The sequence below is a fragment of the Ixodes scapularis genome, unplaced genomic scaffold, assembly GCF_016920785.2.
Source record: "Ixodes scapularis isolate PalLabHiFi unplaced genomic scaffold, ASM1692078v2 PGA_scaffold1__304_contigs__length_218370807, whole genome shotgun sequence".
In the NCBI taxonomy this organism is placed as follows: Eukaryota; Metazoa; Arthropoda; class Arachnida; order Ixodida; family Ixodidae; genus Ixodes; species Ixodes scapularis.
The window spans coordinates 186,504,978-186,518,616 of record NW_024609846.1 but is presented as its reverse complement, the minus strand read 5'-3'; the positions used below and the strand labels follow the sequence as shown (position 1 = coordinate 186,518,616).

The window sequence follows — 13,639 nt, the reverse complement described above, 5'->3', positions numbered from 1 at the left end:
TAAGACGAGCTCAAAACTTGCCACGTCTAGTTTTTCGGCAGCTGATGTAAATTGCAGAGAGGGTAGTTCGAACAACCTTGCGCACCTCAGGTAGACTGTTACTAGACTCAATACAAAACAACGTCAACACCGTAACCAAGTTTGTCCTCTTTTGTGGTTGACTGCGCACACAAAGAAACTTGCTGTTCACCTCGCCACCATCCCGTTTATCACCATCGAGGGAAACAAGCCAAGCGACGCCACGACACTCACAAATGCACGCTCGTGGCATCAATTTCACCATGCGAAGACAAAAAAGAACAAAAAATGGCTGGTGTAGAGAGAGGAAAATTGCCACAAAAGAATACAAGGAAGCAAAAAGGGACACAAATTACAGATACATAAAGTTCTAAGCGAGGAGATTGACAAAACACCGTTCTGCTACCGAACCCCTGCCGAGCGAAGGAGCAGTCGGGGCCGGGTAACAAACGGCCTGTAGCACAGAGGGAAGAACCACTTCGGCGGCATGTTCGAGACTAACACCGGGGCCTTCTATCAAGATACGGCCGAATCACACAAGGTACAACCCCCAGACAAAAGAGAAATGTGGAAAGACGACACGAAACACCTTAAATGAAAGAAATCTGGCCCCGAAGGATAAAAACAAAAAGAGCTGCAACGTTGTCAGAAATGAAAGAACGCAGCGCTGTGTACTCTCTGCGAGACCGGGTTTTGGCGAGGCACTCGATGCATCACACCTACGATGGTGTGTGCCGTTTTATTTTTTATTTATTTTCGTAACACAGCATCTTCCTGATCTTACATCTCTCGACGTGTTGGATACTTAAAGACTTTCGTATAGCTTCTCTGAATTTTTACACAAGGACAATTGTTTGTTGGCCCTTTTTCCTTTTTTCCTTTGATTTTGTGGTCCTTTTGGGAATCCACAGCGTTTGAACACCGGTAAAAAGCATTTCAGCTGCACCAAAAATTAAAAATACTGCAATAAAGTAATTAAAAAAAAACTACGAGAAGCGTGTTTTCGCTGAAATCATTTAGTTATTCGTGTACACGTACCGGCCTTCTGCCCAGATACTTCATTATCTTGGCCAACAACTTTATTCTTCTTTTTTTTTAAAATTTGATACTATTGTAGACGAGCCACAGTACTCAGTAGAAATGATGCTCGGAGTTCTCAAAAAATATATTAGGAGAACCTCATTCCATCTGCTAAGTGTTATACATATATAAGGGGCTAGACATTTTTAGTTTCAAAAGCCTAGGAGTATTAAAAAAGAACATTTTCAATTTACTTCCCATTATTTCTGAAGCTTTCTAATTCCGTATCAGACTTGTTCCCCAAATGACTTGCAATTAGACTCTGCAACATAATAATACAGTCTGCGACCAAATTAAAAACAACAAAAAATTAGTTTAACAAGACTTGTTACGCTGTTCTCTCCCATGCTTCTTGTGCAAGTTAGACCTGCAATTAAAGTTAACAACTAAAATTTGTAAGCGCTCGCCCCCTGAATATACTGCACTAATTTAGGCGCGACCAGTGTTCCCGCTCGCCTAGAAAAGAAAAAAAAGGCAAATAATCGAGACTTCGGGCCAACTAAGTTCACCACTGTGCAACAAATTGGGTTTGGGGATATTTATACGGCGTGTAGTTGGTCTGCCATTTAAAGTTGCGACAAGTCACTCGCTGTAGATGAGCAATTTAGACAGTGTACTACAACCGCTAGCCTGGGGTCTTTAACGTACACCACGCAGTAGTGATACACGACCGCACGCCGGTACGATGCTCATCCAGGTCGAAACGGGCAGGGGTACGGCTCGAGCCCAGGATCCCGGGGTTCTGCAGCGCGAGCTTTCGCGCCACGCGCGTCGAGCTGGGTGTGCGCTTTAGCCCAATCGGCCACCGATCCCCCCCCCCCCCCCCCCCCCCATTGTGCAACAGTAGGAATAGGGAGCGCTAAAGTAAACCTCACCTCAAGCAAAAAAATAAAAAAAAGTCTTGAGTTTGATAGTGAAGTCAACGGTTTGTAGAAACCTCACGGCAATAAGATGTGCAGCCATTACCAATGTGCGGTTAGTACTAGTTGAAAGAGGTAAAATGCCGCATCGGGTGGCTTCGGTGTTCTAAGCTATAAAAGCGACTGCCGCATTGCATCGATAGAAAAAAATTGCAGTTCATTCCCACCTCTTTCTTAAAAGCTCAATGTATCTTGGGCTTCCCTCGTGGCTTTTTTTCTGACGCCCCAGCCTGGACGCCGCAGGGTGAAATCACTTTGCTACACCCTGTTTACTTGCGAGACGTTAAGAGTGTTACTGACAGCGCTACTGCCTTCGTAGCACGATGCATGCTCCGAAAAGCGGCTGATGGATAACCAGACACGGCGGCGGTCACGCGAACTCCATTAGGGCTGTCCGGGTCAAGGGAATTTCCAAGTTTGCAGTTGGAGCACGCAAGTCAGACATCATTAGAGATTTCTACTTTTCGCTAATGGCGAAGCCTTACTTTCTGTCGTCGCTTTTACGTAAGACAATGTGCACGCGTGGGAAGAAGTGTACGTCACCAAATTTCTCTCGTGTATTCGCGTATAAGTCTCAAGCTGACTGTATAAAAGTATATAGATTTGTTTTAAGCTTTACAAATTTGGTTAAAAAAAAAAAAAAACGTAAAAGCTACGATTTGCGGTTTGTGCAGGTGACTTATACGACCAAGGGAACATAGTATATGAGATTAAGCCTAAACATTTAATTCACTTTTTAAATGGGGAAAATTGACATATGGTTTCACTTAGAAACTTGCTGGTCGTCATCCGAAACAACTAGATCAATAATATTTATAAATATTTTGAGCGCGTGGTAAACGTAGTAATGCGCTGAAGCTACCACAAGTGCAACAGGTACAAGGCTAGGGCCGCGATAAGAGACAAAAAAATGGCGCGGGCGACTTACCGTACCGGTAGCCTTTCTCCTGCTCTCGAGTTGTAACTTCGGCGCACTACTGTGCTTCTCAAGTGCTCGAAGACGTTCTGAAAATGTCTGATTTAGTGATTTTTAATGACGCTCAGCAAGTTTCTATTTAGAAGCATATGCCCATTTTCACTATTCAGAAAGTTTATTAACACATTTTGCGCAATTAGTGCATTTCTCGTAGCGATTATCCCCCTATGCAATGTCCCCCTGGCGGTACAAGTCACGTGAACAAACTGTTCACGTGACTATTTCTAAAATCACTACTAAAATAACTTTACTTAAGTAACTATGCCTAAATTAAGATAATAGTTGTTAATTAAAAAAAAACACTTTTAGTTTTTGTCTCAAAAGAATGGGAATAAATTGCGAATGAATGCCGTGAACTCGGGTTTTTGATGTACAAATATAATATATATATATATATATATATATATATATATATATATATATATATATATATATATATATATATATATATATATATGCTATGACGTTTACAAGATGTATTTCGGCTAAAATTCAATGAGCATGCCATAACGATTGATAAGGTTGTTCCGGAATACGCGATTGTTTTAATAAGAAAACAAATTGAATTGCATACAAGTTGAGGCTTGGAAAATCTTATTCTGAAATGAAATATTCAAAATCTGTCATTAATTCGATCCAATCTGTTATTGTTTACTTTAAATTATGAGCGGGAGTTTTTTTTTTTTTTTTTTTTTTTGTAGAAGCGAGTTTCCCTTTAAAAAGGCGTGTAGCCACCCCCGGCAAGTGCACCAGTTACAAATTCTTAAACGGCGTCACAGGGATGGCAGGCAACTTACCACATGTCTAACGAGCGGCGACTCTGGACTGAAACCTTCTCGGGGCTAATTGGCACGTACAGCTAGAAGTCATTAGGCCCATGGAAAGTTGGCTCGCTGCAGGTGGTGTCAGACCTTACGCGTGCTTTGTGGAAAGGATGTTCCTCGGCATGCTTGAGGTTCTCAGAAACCGAATGAGAGAGAAGGGCAAAGAACGGAACCGGAGTGCTCCCGTTTGAGTCAAATATTAAAGGGGGTGTCCTCTGTGCGAGCGGCGACAGTCGCCCATCAGGAACTTGGTGCGAGAAGCAGTGCACACGAGAATTTTTTTTTTTTCGGAACAATTGTTTTTGGGGGGCCACCCAGAACCAACCTACTACGTCTCGTCTAAACTAGAATAGAGAGAAAAAGCTACGAGACTGAATTAGCAACGTACTTGAAATGGCGTGTGTGTGTGTGTGTGTTATTTCAACATGTTCGTTTAACAAAGACGCTTTACTACCTTGTGAAGTCACTCGCATATTAGCAGTAACTTCATACAAAAAGGTCTATACCCATCTCTACACTTTTGTCTATTCAAAAATATGCAGATAAAAAACCGTACTTGATTGAATAGAACAATAGTTACGAAGCCACCGCAGAGTCTTTGGCGGAGCCGGAATTCGAATGCCTGATCTATCAAGATCCGGTCGGGTATGCTAGCCTCTTCACTGCACATACCGCACGGGATATTGGGACACCTGAGCTCGAATCCCGGCTCCGAAAAAAGATTTGGTCCTTCGGCGGCCTCGTAAACCCCGTTCCATTCATTTAAGGACTGTCCCTCTTTCTGCATATTCTCGAATATTTCATCTTTGGCGATCACGTAAGATGATGAAACGTGCCCGTCATATACTCCTATGGGTATATACAGGGTGTTTTTTAACATAACAGTTTTGTTTGAAAAAAATAAGAAATCCGTTAAAGCTACAAAAATGCGGTTTTTACCTGTGAGTTACACAGCCATGTGGACATATTGTAGGGTGCCAATCGTCACAGTAAGTTAAATAATTAACTAAAATTTGTTGATTAACTTTTAATTAGTGAAAATAGACATTCGATTCACGTTCTAGGCTTGCTGAGCATTATCGAAAACCATTGAATCAGTAATTTCTCGAAAGACTTTGAGCGCGTGGGAAGCGCAGTAATGCGCTAAAGTTACCAGTCGTGCATCAGGCACAAGGCTGGGGTGAGAAAACGCGGATGATAAAAGGCGGATAAACCGCGCGGACGCGTTATCGCACTGGTAGCTTTGCTTCTGCTTCACGATTGGTAACTTTAGCACTTTACCGTGCTTCCCACGTTCTGCAAGTTATTCTAATATTGACCGGCTTAGTGGACTTCAATGACGCTAAGCAAGTTTTTAATTGCAGACATATGTTTATTTTCAATATTTGAAAGGTTTATTAACACATTTATTTAACTAGCCGACTTATCGTTACTATTAGCCCACATACTATGTCCCCCTGGCCGTATAAATCACCTGCACAAACCACATTAGTGTAGCTTTCACGTATTTTTTTTTAACAATATGTTAAGCTTAAAAAGATACAGCTTGTAGCTTACGTCACGTTTGGGTGTTTTGAAGCGTCTAGTAGCTGTTGCGGATAGTTTTGTTTTGAAGCCCTGCTCACCCGACACTTTGAAAATTTACATAAAATGTACACATGTGGAGAGGCGAAGAACTCACGTAAAACTTAAACATTTAAGCTTTGAAGCTAACGTAGAAAAGAGCGTGTTCTTGCAACCCCTTGCACGCTCGGTAAAAATACGCAGCCGGATATTCATAGTTGCTTCTCAATCAGCAAAAGATCTCAGCTTATCGGTTCTCGAAACTCTGTTTTAAAATGCTGTGTGAAGGGTGGAACACTCGAACTATCAGTTTGCTTCAAGAACAAAGGGTGTTGAGGTCTATCGGTGGCCTCTCATTTGACTCTTAAACAGCTGGTCTGTTCACAGCCTCTCCGCGTTATTAATACATACAATTTATACAAATATATACTTAGCGATATGTTCAAATTGGAAAGCCACATAAACAAGAGTTTTCTTACGAATTTCACACATCAATTTGTGAAGGAACCGGTTTAGCCCACTTATCACGCAGAACAATGCGAGATGGTAGCGCAGAAGAGAATTTACAGCTCTCAGATTATTAGACATACGCTGCCTAAATTGCTCAACCAGTTTCATTCCAGTGAGTTGGATCTGATTAAAATGACATTTAAGGAACTTAGAGAATATTTTGTAAACCTAAATAGGCAAAAAACCTGTGATCTGGGGGTTTGTTTAGTATTTTCAGGATCATTCAATCATCTTTGATATGTGTGTTGTACTGCTATATTTTCCAGCCGTTTTGTTCTTTCTCATGAAGCAGCATTTTTTCATCTACCTCTGCTGTTGTAACTATGTAGGGGTTCGAGTGCCTTGTCAAGCTGTATTTCACAACTTTTTTCCTCGACCTCCACCATCAGTGTATATGGGAATGAACGAATTATTAATACTTCCTAGCAAAAAAGCCACCAAACATTAAAAATGCGAAACTATTGCAAAGGGATGAATCTCCTTGACAACTTGAGCTTCAGCTCCTGAACGTGTGCCGTAATCCCATCCAGCTAGTTTGTGTGAAGGACGGAATATTCGGTTTTTTAATAATTTTTGCCCATACCTTCTAGAAGACAACGTCTGTGTTGTTCCTCTCTAAGGTTATCAATACTAAAATTTTGCTGTGTCGTCTATAGGGTGGTTTCACGTTGCGTACACCGTGCGACACGTTTAGTGCGAACAGTACTTTGGCGTATTTTTATAGTTTAATTTAGGCGTGCTTACAACAGACACAAAAATTGTTACCTCCCAGGTTGTTTTTCAGAATCGGCACATACCGCCACATTAGCAGTGTTCACCATATGTTTTCTGTATTAAAAGATGTACTAAAAAAAACAGCCAGTGACTGATGAAGTTGCCCCCTAGGTCTTTTAATATGTGAAACGAACGTTTTTACCGTTCATTCAAGTTTATTTGTCTTATGATTAAAGGCACCAACCACAGAAGTCAAGATATAAAGGAGCATTGGCTCTAACTCAATTTTCATACGTGCCCACGGTGATTCCTAGGTAAGACAGGCCGGCGCTCCGAAGGATGGCTCGTAGGCGGCTGAAATAGTTCCAGCGAATGCGCCCGGATGAACTCGGAAATACGAAAGAGTAACTAAGCATGAGTTCCTGCCACCGAAATATGTTCCCGAGCGTACTTCTTGAAGTCCGTTGTTGTTAGGCCACTCGTCATGCTTCTGAGATTTGCAAACGGTTAAGACGACCCTGGTGAATTATTGCATACATGCAATCAAATAGAGCAAATGACTAAACTTGTTCACGATAGTGTTTGAAAACTATGCACCGGAAATGAAACCGCGGTTTCCAGTGCGGGGCATAGTTAGGGCGGTTTCATGCATGACCTACTACTTCCGGAGCAAAGTATGGCGGAAATGAATCCAGAGAACTTTTGTCCTATAAACTTCTATAAATCGAGGAAAGCTTTTTTTTGTTTCCTTCCTTTTCTTCTTCGTGATATATTGTTGCATTGTGATGAATTGCATTTGCCGGAGTAATGCGCGACATAAAGTAGAATCGCCTGGCACTTAGCATACCTACGGTATTTTTTCGAAATTAAGACGAGCCCGCGCCGGCGAAGTCAACTCGACGGTGGCGAAAATGGCGCCAGCAGCGGGAGCGACGCTGAAGGGGGGGGGGGGGGGGGGATTACGAATTGAGCATTGGTGTACGCGACAGAAAACTCGCGTTCCAAAGTTTACTCCATAACGCTCTAGAGTAAATTTTCTGTACTTTGGCGTTCAAAAAGCTACTCTCCAGTAAATTCAGACTAACTGCTTCCCCGAAATGTACTTAGAATCGTCAATCGCTGCAATCTATGGAGGTAAATCGGCAAGTGATAAGGCCGAAGATATGGTCATACCTTTATAAAAATTTTCTTCGCTGTGTCACTAAGCATGAGGTTTCCCCGCATTCACTGCTACATGGCAGACTGTTTTCTATTAGGTGTAAGCATATTATCTGTCTCGTCCTTTACCAAGTTACTTTGATGAATTGCAGTGATTGACCTTCCAACGTGTTTTGTGTGAGAGCAGTCGCTCCAACTTTATGAATGCTCTGTTCTACTCCGAAGTCGAGCGTAGCACACGCGGTGTAGAGCAGCGCACGCCGATACTGATAGGTCGCAGATATCGAGTTTCTGCTCGCCGGCCAATCAAATGCCCGCGCTCAGCGCTACGCTACGTTCGCTGCTCTCAACGTCGGAGTATAACAGAGCCTTTAAGAGTGTACCCGCGTCCTCCAGCGCCCCTCCCAAGGATGACGTATCTTTTTGTCCGAGGTCGACGCTTTGATCTAATAAAACAAACTACTTTAATTGTCGCCTATCTGGCAATGCCCGCGAGAATGGCTCGGACGTACTCGGGGAAGCTATAGAACGCTGTCAAAGATCTCCCCAATCCTGTGTCTTGAAATACTGTCATCAGTGGAGCCACTCGTGAAGCTTCTGCATTTTACTAGCACCAAACTTTACGCTAATGAAGAATCACTTCGTTTGTAAACGAATAGAAATGGATAGAAGAAAAGCGAATTAAAGCTCCTCGTGAAACCGCCCTGTACTCTTTTGAAGAGCTTATCACCCAAGTGAGAAATGCCCTGTGTACGTAGACACTCTGGACGCATGCGTGGCGTCTGTTATTCCAGAGAGGAGCGCTACCGCGTGTGCTCAGAACGCGTTCCACTGCCTAGTGAACAAAGGTGGTGGCGGACAATAGATGATTATTGGAATTGTCAATATCGCGCGTCCACATAGCCTCAGGCGCAGTCTAGACGCCTTGGCTCCGTCTTATAAAACGAGCGCAATGCTGGCGCGCGGTGACTCTAGTTCCAGCCCAAGCTTTCGCGACGAGTTAGAATGGAAATCCACCAAAGAACGCATCATTCGCATTTCTTTACTTCCATCTAACCGAACGAGATCAGGCTGCCTGACACGGCCAGAATGAACCCGACTTTTCCTGCGGCGACCCTTTCCCACTCCCCTTCGCCAATTTGCATTTAAAATCGAAAAAAAATCATCTGAAACATTTCGTAATATTGGGGTTAAAAATAAAGTTGCCATATTTTTAGGAACCAAAAGTCACGTCTTATATTTCCCACTTTAAACTGACTTTTCTCGTTCCGCTTATTATTTAAAACAAAACGATTGTAATAAAACAACAAAAAAACTTGTGTTTTCTGCGAAATGGCATACTAAAACTGATAGACTTATAAAAATTTAGTATTATTAATGTGGTCGCTGGTTACAAAAAACTAATATGTAAGATTATGCTTTTTTCATTGTGAATCATCTCTTGCTTTTTCGGGTTACACTATTTTTAATAACTGCTCCAGTGGTATTGCTTGAACATCCGAGTACATACAATAATAAGTTGACCAATATAGATTATTAGAACAAACATACTATTTATCTTTTGTCAATAGTATTAATGTTTCTTGCACGTAATGAGTCTTTATTTTATTGACACTTGATTAACTTAGTGCTTGTCATGAGTATTGGATTGTGGTATAGAATATGCTGTTGTGCTCTGTGTTTTCTGGTGTAGTGTGTACTTTCCAGAATCCCGTAGGACAAATTGCTTCTCCCGTTTTGGAAACTCTTAGTGTTCAAAACTGCCCGACATTGACCTTATCCAAAGCGTACAGCAAATTCCCGTAGCTGTGAAGGAGTTTATCAGTCTGCATCCTATTGCGACTCCTTAAGCCTCCTCCACTCTAAATATAAAAAATAGAGGTTTTACTATACGGCTTTTTCTAATAGTTAACCATACAATTGTTGACAGATGCGTCCCACATTCTTTATGTGAACAGCAATGCACATAATGGCAATTTCAAAGTGTCCAAATTTTTACAGCGGACTGTGTTTTCAGTAGACAAGAATCGCACACAAAAATAAATTCTTGCTCAGCACAACCAAACAGTATGGAAATGTGTGTCCTGCCAAAGCCACTATATTAATATGCAAGACGAAACATCTTTATATAAATCAACTTAGTAGATTGCAGTAATGAGCTCCATGACCGTTCCCATTGCATCCTTGCAAACTAATTTGTTGACGGCGGACAATTTCGTAGAATTTCTTTGTGCGCGAACACGAAGCTCAAGACTTTCATAAACATTACGCATCCCTATCCAAGGTACATCGTCCCGGCCACCGAAAGCTTCAAGATATACCGTTACATAGACCCATCAGCGTCAACCATTGTCTATTGTCTCACTCTGCACTAATACAGTAAAAACACGTCAGGGTGTACCGCTAGCCAAAAAAAAAACAGAAACAACAACCACATTACATGTTTCTTGCATGCACTAGTGTATGGCAATATGCCTTTTGAGTTAAGGCCCGTTCACACTCTTGTGACCTCTTAAGGCCCGTTCACACTCTTGCGACTGCTAGCGACCTCTTAAACCTGGGTTCCTTAAAACTTCTTAAACCAGAGAACACACCGGCGCCATCTATTGGGAAGCAGTGTAAACTCGGCGGTCCGGCATATTTGTTTTTATTTCTCGCGCATTCTCCTTTCTTTTTTGGCTCGAAAAACATTTGTCAATGTTATAAACGAGCCTTTCTATGGGTATTACGCACATTTGACCTCGGAAATCCCGCAAAACCTTCGCTTTTGTGAAATGCAGTTCTAGGGTCACCGCATAGATGGCGCCACAATGTCAGTGTGTTCCCTCATTCTAGAAACATTTAAGAAGTTGTAAGAGATCTCGTCTCTCTCAGTCGTACTCGGTCGCAAGAGTGTGAACGGGCCTTTAAACCTAGGTTTCTTAAAACTTCTTAAACCAGAGAACACACTGACGCCATCTATTGGGAAGCAGTGTAAACTCGACGGCCCGGCATATTTTTTTTATTTCTCGCGCATTATCCTCTCTTTCTTGGCTCGAAAGACTTTTGTCAATGTTATAAACGAGCCTTTCTATGGGTATTGCGCACATTTGACCTCGGAAATCCCGCAAAACCTTCGCTCTTGTGAAATGCAGTTCCAGGGTCACCGCATAGATGGCGCCACAATGTCAGGTGTTCCCTCATTGTAAAATCATTTAAGAAGTTTAAGAGATCTCTTCTCTCTCAGTCGTACTCGGTCGCAAGAGTGTGAACGGGCCTTTATGGTTATTTTCGTTTTAGTGAGTATTAAACGGTTTTTACCCAGCATAATTCAATGAAAAGTTGCGGTATAATCAACTACAAATCTGTTGAAAACATTAATATAACTTAATCGAAAGGCTACAACGTGAAAATAAGACAATGTTATTTTATATAGACTTCTCTCTTTGCGAGTCTAACTAGAAGAAAACAGTTTGGTTGTTGCTTGTGGAATATTGGCGATACAACGGCAGCTCCGAGCTTCAGGGAGCATTAACGACCTGAGAGAGAAACCTGTGGTTAGAAATATAAGGTTATTTTACATGAGCAGCGGCTGTACGTTTGTGATTTTAGTTAGAAAGAAATCACCACCATAACAAGTAATACCCGGTGGGACGTGGTAGCTCATCAGATGTACAGACTTTTTTCTAGATGTTTTCATGAGATCAGTGAATACTAGCATAATATCAATCGCCAACATACAAAGTGGTGGCATTGTAGGGCGTCTGGCGTTTATACGGTAAGGATCGCATAATTCCGATATCCTGTTAAAACAAAATCAAAGGAATCCTTCAACTTTCTGTATCTTCGGAAGTTACGGAGAACACTTTTCCTCTAAAGGAACAATTTATTTTAATTTTTTGCTTTTCATTTTTGCAAAACATTCTAAAACAAATCTAAGACAATTACTGCTTTAAGAATTTTACTACTCACTGCGATAAATGCACTGACGGATGCAGTTTTATGTAAGAATTGAACTTGAACTTATAAAATTGTTGTAATCTGTTCCGTCACAATATTGTGACACACGTGAAGTAGACAATGTATTGTAACTCAATTTCGTCAGATACAATCGTTCTAATTAACCAACATGATACCCATATTAAAATTCTCACATCATCAAATATTTTTGGCACGCCACACATTGATGAACTACAAATTGAACCAAATCTAAGAAAATTACAGGACGTACGGTATGGTTAACTACAAATTGATTCAAAATTTTAGGTATATAGAAGTGGCCAGCAGTTGAAAAGTATCATTGTATAAATACTGCTTGTGAGTGTTGTATGTGAGCATTTGTTTTCAGAGCGTGCGATTTTTGAATATTTTACAGAGCTCTTAACATTCATTTTAAGATTAGCCTTTATGCACCCTATTTTATCTTAATTTTAGAGCACAATCTTTTTCTTCCTATCGATGAAAACCGCTGGGTGAATCTGGTGCCTGTTTTGGCAATAAAACCCTTATCAGAAAGTAACACGTCAAACAGCTTAATTTCACTAACCAAAAATGCCTGATCATTTAAGCCAAAATATTCGCAAACACATATCCACGCGCATATTCACATACACACATACGGACACCCTCGAATTCGTGATAGCACACGGAACTAACTGTTATCTGCGTCACTGTTTTTTTTGGATTACCAAATGAATTCGAAAGTTTTTTTATTGTTTTCTACATACCCGAAGAAAAAGCAATTACGTGCCTAGAAACGACTCTTGCTTTTATGAGCCATAATATTTGCGTATAGATTTCGCGAGCATTTGCAATTTTTCCCGGTTGCTAGGGTAAGGTCCTCAGAGGAATCGTTTTAACAAATATTTCATAAAAGTAAAGATTGCATCTCTAGACGTACGCATAAGACGACGATAGTAGCTTCAGACGACCAGCACAAAATTACATGGTGGCGTAAATATAAACGATTGTCAAAATCCAAATACTGAAGAGCCTTAAATCTTCATCATGGTCTCCTAAACACAGATACGAAAAAAACAACCTAATGCTGATTTTGTCCTTACAGTGCAAATAGTATCATTCCAGAAACAGAACACTGCAAGTAATCCAGAAACACATCATTCTGTATAATCAGTGCAGTAGACCTCAAAATTTTAACAAAAAGGGTTCGTGCGCTAAAGCGTGTCGAACTCTGTTTCTCCCCGTAGGACGAAAAAAATCAGATAATAACAACAAACGTTTGGTTAAACCTGGTAAGTGACTCCAAGTGCTTACGTGATGTGCAGTGTGGAGAACGTCTTGTGACGCAGCGTTCCCTTTTTTATTCCCCGCGAAACACGCACATACACACACACACATGCACAATACGCAAGCAGGCAAACATTTGGAACAAAAATATTGTGTGGAGACAGGTGAAAATAGTTACTAGAAAAACAAGTTCTCTATAAAGAAAACCTAAATGGACGGAATTAACTTTGGCACTGGAGGATAAGACAGCTCTTTCGCTCTCCCGCTACCTCGCTCATGCTCTTAGGAAAGGCAGCACTTTTCTCTTATCTCCCTCTATCCTTCCTGATGCACTCAAACCTTACTGCGTACGCTCTAACAATACCTATGGGCGTGCCATTTTGAGCATGAAACACTCATTATTGGATCACTTATGATCAGCTTAGCCGTTCGGCCAACTTAGAAATGATTCTATTCAGTTCACCAACTTAATAGGGTGAGAAGTGTGCTCCATTCCTAGACCAAGAAAGTTGAATTAGTCCGTGTTCGGCCTTCTACCGCACGGATTGTCATAAAGACTGTCAGTCTTGGGTGTCGATTGCAGATCGCGCGTGCCGAATGTAGCCATTGGTTAAGCGGCTTATAATTAAGATATAATTATTTAAAATAAT

At 41.2% G+C, this 13,639-nt stretch overlaps 1 protein-coding gene across 1 annotated transcript in view; it reads left to right on the top strand.

The window, feature by feature from the left end:
- The window catches only part of LOC121836190 (acetylcholine receptor subunit alpha-type acr-16-like), a 103,312-nt gene that overhangs the window by 33,719 nt on the left and 55,954 nt on the right, over positions 1–13,639 (top strand). The window lies entirely within an intron of this gene.